General features: G+C 40.8%; 1 protein-coding gene across 3 annotated transcripts in view; it reads left to right on the top strand.

Moving 5' to 3' along the window:
* LIFR (LIF receptor subunit alpha) overlaps positions 1-8,270 on the top strand; it is a 91,940-nt gene that overhangs the window by 63,227 nt on the left and 20,443 nt on the right. The gene's annotated exons all lie outside the window — the stretch shown is intronic.

Raw genomic sequence — 8,270 nt, 5'->3', positions numbered from 1 at the left:
TAGCAGAAGACCTCAGACTTCCCAAAAGGCAAGAAACTCCCCACATACCTGGGAAGGGCAAAAGAAAGAAAGAAAAAACAGAGACAAAAGAATAGGGATGGGACCTGCACCTCTAGGAGGGAGCTGTGAAGGAGGAAAAGTTTCCACACACTAGGAAGCCCCTTCACTGGCGGAGACAGGGGGTGGCGGGGGGGGGGAAGCTTCGGAGCCACAGAGGAGAGCGCAGCAACGGGGGTGCAGAGGACAAAGAGGTGAGATTCCCACACAGAGGATCGGTGCCGAACAGCCTGAGAGGCTTGTCTGCTCACCCGCCGGGGTGGGCGGGGCTGGGGAACTGAGGCTCGGGCTTCCGAGGTCAGACCCCAGGGATAGGACTGGGGTTGGCTGTGTGAACACAGCCTGAAGGGGGCTAGTATACCACAGCTAGCCAGGAGGAAGTATGGGATAAAGTCTGGAAATGCCTAAGAGACAAGAGACCATTGTTTTGGGGTGGACAAGGAGAGGGGATTCAGAGCACCGCCTAAACGAGCTCCAGAGACGGGCATGAGCCGCGTCTATCAGTGTGGACAACAGAGACAGGCATGAGACGCTAAGGCTGCTGCTGCAGCCACCAAGAAGCATGTGAGTGGCGAGCACAGTTCACTCTCCACACCTCCCTTCTGGGGAGCCTGTGCAGCCCGCCACTGCCAGGGTCCCATGATCCAGGGACAACTTCCCTGGGAGAATACACAGTGCGCCTCAGGCGGGTGCAACGTCACGCCGTCCTCTGCCGCTGCAGGCTCGCCCCGCATTCCGTACCCCTCCCTCCCTCAAGCCTGAGTGAGCCAGAGCCCCCTAATCAGCTGCCCCTTTAACCCCGTCCTGTCTGAGCGAAGAACAGACGCCCTCAGGTGACCTACACGCAGAGGCGGGGCCAAGTCTAAAGCTGAACCCCAGGAGCTGTGTGAAAAAAGAAGACGAAGGGAAATTTCTCCCAGCAGCCTCAGGAGCAGCGGATTAAATCTCCACAATCAACTTGATGTACCTGCATCTGTGGAATACCTGAATAGTCAACGAATCATCACAAAGTTGAGGCAGTGGACTTCGGGAGAAATTGTAGACTTGGGGTTTGCTTTCTGCATCTAATTTGTTTCTGGTTTTATGTTTATCTTAGTTTAGTATTTAGAGTTTATTATCATTGGTAGATTTGTTTATTGATTTGGTTGCTCTCTTCCTTTTTTTTTTATATAGATACATATATTTTTTCCTTTTTCTCTTTTTGCGAGTGTGTATGTGTATGCTTCTTTGTGTGAATTTGTCTGTATAGCTTTGCTTTTACCATTTGTCCTAGGGGTGTGTCTGTCCGTTTTTTTTGTTTTCTTTGTTTTTGTATAGTTTCTAGCACTTATTGTCATTGATGGATTTGTTTTTGGGTTTGGTTGCTCCCTTCTTCCTTTCTTTTTTTTTCTTTATTACTTTTAATTATTTGATTAATTAGTTAATTAATTTATACATTTATTTATTTATTTTTGGCTGCATTGGGTCTTTCTTTCTGTGCGTGGGCTTATCCCTAGTTGTGGCAAGTGGGGGCTACTCTTTGTTGCTGTGCGCAGGCTTCTCATTGCAGTGGCTTCTCTTCTTGCGGAGCACGGGCTCTAGGCACGCAGGCTTCAGTAGCTGTGGCTCTCAGGCTCTGGAGTGCAGGTTCAGAAGTTGTGGCGCATGGGCTTAGGTGCTCCACGGCATGTGGGATCTTCCTGGACCAGGGCTCGACCCTGTTTCCCCTGCATTGGCATGTGGATTATCAACCACTGCGCCACCAGGGAAGCCCAATTTTGGTTATTTTTAATAATTTTTTTTATTTTGTATTTTAATAACTTTATTTTATTTTTTTCTGTCTTTTTCTTCTCCCTTTTCTTCTGAGCTATGTGGCTGACAGGGTCTTGGTGCTCAGGCCGGGTGTCAGGCCTGAGCCTCTGAGGTGGAAGAGCCGAGTTCAGGACATTGGTCCACCAAGACCTCCCAGCTCCACGTAATACCAAACGGTGAAAGCTCTCCCAGAGATCTCCATCTCAACACTAAGACCCAGCTCCACTCAACGACCAGCAAGCTACAGTGCTGGACACCCTGTGCCAAACAACTAGCAAGACAGGAACACAACCCCACCCATTAGCAGAGAGGCTGCCTAAAATCATAATAAGGTCACAGACACCCCAGAACACACCACTGGACGTGGTCCTGCACACCAGAAAGACAAGATCCAGCCTCATCCCCCAGAACACTGGCACCAGTCCCCTCCACCAGGAAGCCTACACAACCTACTGAACAAACCTTATCCAATGGAGGCAGACACCAAGAACAACGGGAACTACGAACCTGCAGCCTGCGAAAAGGAGACCCCAAACACAGTAAGTTAAGCCAAATGAGAAGACAGAGAAACACACAGCAGATGAAGGAGCAAGGTAAAAACCCACCAGACCAAACAAATGAAGGGAAATAGGCAGTCGACCTGAAAAAGAATTCAGAGTAATGATAGTAAAGGTGATCCAAAATCGTGGAAATAGAATGGAGAAAACACAAGAAACGTTTCACAAGGACCTAGAAGAAGTAAAGAGCAAACAAACAATGATGAACAACACAATAAGCGAAGTTAAAAGTTCTCTAGAAGGAATCAATAGCAGAATAACTGAGGCAGAACAAGGGATAAGTGACTGGAAGATAAAATAGTGGAAATAACTACTGCAGAGCAGAATAAAGAAAAAAGAACGAAAAGAATTGAGGACAGTCTCTGAGACCTCTGGGACAACATTAAATGCACCAACATTGGAACTGTAGGGGTCCCAGAAGAAGAAGAGAAAAAGGGACTGAGAAAATATTTGAAGAGATTATAGCTGAAAACTTCCCTAATATGGGAAGGGAAATAGTCATCAAGTCCAGGAAGTGCAGAGAGTCCCATACAGGATAAATCCAAGGAGAAACATGCCAAGACACATATTAATCAAACTATCAAAAGTTAAATACAAAGAAAAAATATTAAAAGCATCAAGGGAAAAGCAACAAATAACATACAAGGGAATCCGCATAAGGTTAACATCTGATCTTTCAGCAGAAACTCTCCAAACCAGAAGGCATTGGCAGGACATATTTAAAGTGATGAAAGGGAAAAACCTACAACCAAGATTACTCTACCCAGCAAGGATCTCATTCAGATTTGACGGAGAAATTAAGAGCTTTAGAGATAAGCAAAAGCTAAGAGAATTCAGCACCACCAAACCAGCTTTAAAACAAATGCTAAAAGGAGTTCTCGAGTCAGGAAACACAAGAGAAGGAAATAACTTAAAATTACAAACCTAAAACAATTAACAAAATGGTAATAGGAACATACATATCGTTAACTACCTTAAATGTAAATGGATTAAATGCTGCAACCAAAAGACATAGCCTGGCTGAATGGATACAAAAACAAGACCCGTATATGTGCTGTCCACAAGAGACCCACTTCAGACCTAGGGACACGTACAGACTGAAAGTGAGGAGATGGAAAAAGATATTCCATGCAAATGGAAATCAAAGGAAAGCTGGAGTAGCAATTCTCATATCAGACAAAATAGACTTTAAAATAAAGACTATTAGAAGAGACAAAGAAGGACATTACATAATGATCAAGGGATCGATCCAAGAAGAAGATATAACAATTGTAAATATTTATGCACCCATCCTAGGAGCACCTCAGTACAAAAGGCAAACCCTAACAGCCATAAAAGGGGAAATCGACAGTAACAAAATCATAGTAGGGGACTTTAACACCCCACTTTCACCAATGGACAGATCATCCAAAATGACAATAAATAAGGAAACAGAAGCTTTAAATGATACATTAAAAAGGTGGACTTAATTGATATTTATAGGACATTCCATCCAAAAACAACAGAATACACTTTCTTCTCAAGTGCTTATGGAACGTTCTCCAGGATAGGTCATATCTTGGGTCACAAATGAAGCCTTGGTAAATTTAAGAAAATTGAAATCTTATCAAGTATCTTTTCCAACCACAACGGTATAAGACTACATGTCAATTACAGGAAAAAATCTGTAAAAAATACAAACACATGGAGGCTAAACAATACACTACTAAATAACCAAGGATCACTGAAGAAACCAGAGGAACTCAAAAAATACCTAGAAACAAATGACAATGAAAACATGACAACCCAAGACCTATGCGATGCAGCAAAAGCAGTTCTGAGAGGGAAGTTTATAGCAATACAATCCTGCCTCAAGAAACAAGGAACATCTCAAATAAACAACCTAACCTTACACCTAAAGCAATTCGAGACAGAAGAACAAAGAAACCCCAAAGTTAGCAGAAGGAAAGAAATCATAAAGATCATATCAAAAATAAATGAAAAAGAAATGAAGAAAACAGTAGCAAAGATCAATAAAATTAAAAGCTGGCTCTTTGAGAAGATAAACAAAATTGATAAACTGTTAGCCAGACTCATCAAGCAAAAAAGGGAGAAGACTCAAATCAACAAAATTAGAAATGAAAAAGGAGAAGTAACAACTGACACTGCAAAAATACAAAGGATCATGAGAGATTACTACAAGCAACTCTATGCCAGTAAAATGGACAACCTGGAAGAAATGGACAAATTCTTTGGAAAGCACAACCTTCTGAGACTAAACCAGGAAGAAATAGAAAATATGGGGGCTTCCCTGGTGGCGCAGTGGTTGAGAATCTGCCTGCCAATGCAGGGGACACAGGTTCAAGCCCTGGTCTGGGAAGATCCCACATGCTGCAGAGCAACTAGGCCTGTGAGCCACAACTACTGAGCCTGTGCATCTGGAGCCTGTGCCCCGCAACAAGAGAGGCCGCGACAGTGAAAGGCCTGCGCACCACGATGAAGAGTGGCCACTGCTAGCCGCAACTAGAGAAAGCCCTTGCACAGAAACGAAGACCCAACACAGCCAAAAATAAATAAATAAAAGCAGTTTCTTTAAAAAAAGAAAATATGGACACAACAAACACAAGCACTGAAATTGAAAATGTGATTAAAAATCTTCCAGCAGACAAAAGCCCAGGACCAGATGGCTTCAGGGGCGAATTCTATCACACATTTAGAGAAGAGCTAACACCTGTCCTTCTCAAACTCTTCCAAAATATTGCAGAGGGAGGAACACTCCCAAACTCATTCTACAAGGCCACCATCACCCTGATACCAAAACCAGACAAAGATGTCACAAAGAAAGAAAATGACAGGCCAATATCACTGATGAACTTCGATGCAAAATTCCTCAACAAAATACTAGCAAACAGAATCCAACAGCACATTTAAAGGATAATACACTATGATCAAGTGGGTTTCATCCCAGAAGTGCAAGGATTCTTCAATAACGCAAATCAATCAATGTGATAAACCATATTAACAAATTGAAGGAGAAAAACCGTATGATCATCTCAATAGATGCAGAAAAAGCTTTTGACAAAATTCAACACCCATTTATGATAAAAAACCCTCCAGAAAGTAGGCATAGGGGGAACTTTCCTCAACATAATAAAGGCCATATATGACAGACCCACAGCCAACATCATTCTCAATGGTGAAAAACTGAAACCGTTTCCTCTTAAGATCAGGAAAAAGACAAGGTTGTCCACTCTCACCACTATTATTCAACATAGTTTTGGAAGTTTTAGCCACAGAAATCAGAGAAGAGAGAGAAATAAAAGGAACACAAATCAGAAAAGAAGTAAAGCTGTCACTGTTTGCAGATGACATGATACTATACATAGAGAATCCTAAAGATGCTACCAGAAAACTACTAGAGCTAATCAATGAATTTGGTAAAGTAGCAGGATACAAAATTAATGGACAGAAATCTCTTGCATTCCTATACACTAATGATGAAAAATATGAAAGAGAAATTAAGGAAACACTCCCACTTACCATTGCAACAAAAAGAATAAAATACCTAGGAATAAACTTGCCTAAGGAGACAAAATACCTGTATGCAGAAAACTATAAGACACTGATGAAAGAAGTTAAAGATGATACAAACAGATGGAGAGATATACCATGTTCTTGGATTGGAAGAATCAACATTGTGAAAATGACTCTACTACCCAAAGCAGTCTACAGATTCATTGCAATCCCTGTCAAACTACCTAGGGCATTTTTCACAGAACCAGAACAAAAAACTTCACAATTTGTGTGGAAACACAAAAGACCCCGAATAGCCAAAGCAATGTTGAGAAAGAAAAAACGGAGCTGGAGGAATCAGGCTCCCTGACTTCAGGCTATACTACAAAGGTACAGTAATCAAGAGAGTGTGGCATTGGCACAAAAACAGAAATATAGATCAACGGAACAGGATAGAAAGCCCAGAGATAAACCCAAACACATATGGTCACCTTATTTTTGATAAAGGAGGCAAGAACATACAATGGAGAAAAGACAGCCTCTTCAATAAGTGGTGCTGGGAAAACTTGACCAGCTACATGCAAAAGAATGAAATTAGAACACTCCCTAACGCCATACACAAAAATAAACTCAAAATGGATTGAAGACCTAAATGTAAGTCCAGAGACTATAAAACTCTTAGAAGAAAACATAGGCAGAACACTCTATGACATAATCACAGCAAGATCCTTTTTGACCCACCTCCTAGAGAAATGGAAATTAAAACAAAAATGAACAAATGGGACCTAATGAAACTTAAAAGCTTTTGCACAGCAAAGGAAACCATAAACAAGATGTAAAGACAACCCTCAGAATGGGAGAAAATATTTGCAAATGAAGCAACTGACAAAAGATTAATCTCCAAAATTTACAGGCAGCTCATGCAGCTCAATATCAAAAAAACAAACAACCCAATCCAAAACTGGGCAGAAGACCTAAATAGACATTTCTCCAAAGAAGATATACAGATTGCCAACAAACACATGAAAGGATGCTCCACATCAATAATTATTAGAGAAATGCAAATCAAAACTACAATGAGGTGTCACCTCACACCAGTCAGAATGGCCATCATCAGAAAATCTACAAACAGTAAATGCTGGAGAGGGTGTGGCGAAAAGGGAACCCTCTTGCACTGTTGGTAGGAATGTAAATTGATACAGCCACTATGGAGAACAGTATGGAGGTTCCTTAAAAAACTAAAAATAGAACTACCATACGACCCAGCGATCCCACTGCTGGGCATGTACCCTGAGAAAACCATAATTGAAAGAGTCATGTACCACAATGTTCATTGTAGCTCTATTTACCATAGCCAGGACATGGAAGCAACCTAAGTGTCCATTGACAGATGAATAGATAAAGAAGATGTGGCACATATATACAATGGAGTATTACTAAGCCATAAAAAGAAATGAAATTGAGTTATTTGTAGTGAGGTGGATGGACCTAGAGTCTGTTATCCAGAGTGAAGTAAGTCAGAAAGAGAAGAACAAATACCATATGCAAACACATCTGTATGGAATCTTAGAAAAATAATAATGTTTCTGAACAACCTAGGGGCAGGAGAGGAATAAAGACACAGACGTTGAGAATGGACTTGAGGACACGGGGAAGGGTAAGCTGGGACGAAGTGAGAGAGTGGCATGGACGTATATACACTACCAAACGTAAAATAGATAGCTAGTGGGAAGCAGCTGCATAGCACAGGGAGACCAGCTCGGTGCTTTGTGACCACCTGGAGGGGTGGGATTGGGAGGGTGGGAGGGAGAAGCAAGAGGGAGGAGATATGGGGATATATGTATATGTATAGGTGATTCATTTTGTTATAAAGCAGAAACTAACAGCATTGTAAAGTAATTATACTCCAATAAAGATGTTAAACATTCAAACTTCTTTTTTTTTTTTTTCCTTTTATCGAGTAAGTCCAATTTTGGGAACCCACATTAAAATATTAATCCTAGCCATGAAAAAAATATGTTGCACCAAAAGATTCATTTTAGTATTGTGAAAAATTGGGAACAACTTAAATTTCACTTATTTAAGGAATATTCAAGTAAAGTGATAAAAATGATACATGAAATATAAAGCTATTAAAATGTATATAACTGTATTATGGACAAATTTTTATTATAGAAGAGCAAAAAATGTAAATTGTATAGTATGATTGAAACAATTTTAATAAAAGTCTCCATCTAGGTAAACAACTTGAAGGGAATATCACAAGGTAAGTGTATTTAAGAGATGGGAATATGGGAGACTTTTCTTGCTTTCTTCCAACTTTTTAGTATTTTCCATGTTTTCTATAATCAGCAAGTACTCCTTTAAAATGAG

Source organism: Monodon monoceros, unplaced genomic scaffold (assembly GCF_005190385.1).
Source record: "Monodon monoceros isolate NGI ecotype Baffin Bay Population unplaced genomic scaffold, NGI_Narwhal_1 Super_Scaffold_12, whole genome shotgun sequence".
Taxonomy (NCBI): Eukaryota; Metazoa; Chordata; class Mammalia; order Artiodactyla; family Monodontidae; genus Monodon; species Monodon monoceros.
This window is presented reverse-complemented; position numbering and strand designations above follow the sequence as displayed.